Genomic DNA, 1,508 nt, shown 5'->3' with positions numbered 1-1,508 from the left:
GCGAGTGCGAGAGAGAGAGAGAGACAGAATGTGAGCAGGGGAAGGGCACAGAGAGAGGGAGACACAGAATCCGAAGCAGGCTCCAGGCTCTGAGCGGCCAGCACAGAGCCCGATGCGGGGCTTGAACCCACGAACCGTGAGATCATGACCTGAGCCGAAAACGGATGCCCAAAACACTGAGCCACCTAGGCGCCCCGAAATGTTAAGGATTTTAAAAGTAAATTTTGGAAAAAAAGTAAAACCTATGCATATTCTATCACCCAGTGATAGTGCTGTAAGCATTTTGCTGTACCTTCTTCTATCCTTAACTCTTTGTGCGTGTGTCTGTGTGTGTTTATTAATAACATGGGTACAGTAGTATCCATATATTGCTTCGTCACTTGCTTTCCCACTTAATTATTCACATGTTGCCTGGCCATTAGCATTTGCTCTAAAACACAATAGTTTAAACAGTGGTACAGTCTTTCTTCCTGTGGTCCCAGCATAGTTTAATCAATTCTCTGTGTATTAGACACCATTTGGGGTGTCCCTTCAGTCCACAAGCCAACCCAGAAAATTAACTGCCTTTGTTCCATGGCTACGATACAGCTTTGACTCCATCTCTGTTTTTTTTTTAATTTTTTTTAACATTTATTTATTTTTGAGACAGAGAGAGAGCATGAACAGGGGAGGGTCAGAGAAAGAGGGAGACACAGAATCTGAAACAGGCTCCAGGCTCTGAGCTGTCAGCACAGAGCCCGACGCGGGGCTCGAACCCACAGACCGCGAGATCACGACCTGAGCCGAAGTCAGACGCTTAACCGACTGAGCCACCCAGGCGCCCCTGACTCCATCTCTTTGGACAAAATTTATCGGCCTAGAGTGGACCCATGATGTAAGCTCAGCCAAGAAGATTCTCTCTCCCAGGAATGTGGCATCGGGGCCTATGAACTCCCAGTTTTACGTGGGGTTGTGCGCGATTATTGGTTAACTGTGGGGCAGCCATACCTTCCCGTGGGGATGGAGAAGCAGAACCAAAAGTTGGCTAAGACACAGATGAGTGGAGCCGACTTGTAGAATGGAACAGGGACAGATATGAACAAAAGTTAACTTCCTGGACTCTCGGTGACTCTTCAGTTTCCACTTTCAGGCCTTGGTGGGTTGAAGAGGGTCCCCCCACAATTCATGTCCACTCAGAACCTTGGAAGGTAGCCTTACAGTAGGGTCCTTGCAGATGTAATTAAATGAAGATCTCAAGGTGTAAGTATTCTGGATTTCAGGTGGGCCTCAAATCTAGTGACTTCTGTCCTTATCAGAAGAGGAGGGGAACAGACAGTGAAGCCAAGTCGGAGGCAAAAGTTTCAGTTATGCTGTCACAAGCCAAGGGGACACCTTGGGGGCCCAGGAGCTGGAAAGGCAAGCAAGCAAGGATTCTCCTTTAGAGCCTCCAAAAGGAGCATGGCCCTACTGATACACTGATTGCAAACTTCCGGCTTCCAATCCCTTGCTTTAAGCCATCTACTTTGTGG

The 1,508-nt window shown here is 47.8% G+C and overlaps 1 non-coding gene across 1 annotated transcript; it reads right to left on the bottom strand.

Annotated features, from left to right (window-relative positions):
- Window positions 1-734: 734 nt before the first annotated feature.
- On the bottom strand, window positions 735-819 carry TRNAR-UCG (transfer RNA arginine (anticodon UCG)). The gene has a single exon. It is a non-coding gene; the product is annotated as a tRNA-Arg (tRNA).
- Window positions 820-1,508: the final 689 nt, after the last annotated feature.

Source organism: Acinonyx jubatus, chromosome B2 (assembly GCF_027475565.1).
Source record: "Acinonyx jubatus isolate Ajub_Pintada_27869175 chromosome B2, VMU_Ajub_asm_v1.0, whole genome shotgun sequence".
Lineage (NCBI taxonomy): Eukaryota > Metazoa > Chordata > Mammalia > Carnivora > Felidae > Acinonyx > Acinonyx jubatus.
Note: the sequence above shows the minus strand (reverse complement) of the source record. Positions and strands in the feature narration are given on the sequence as shown.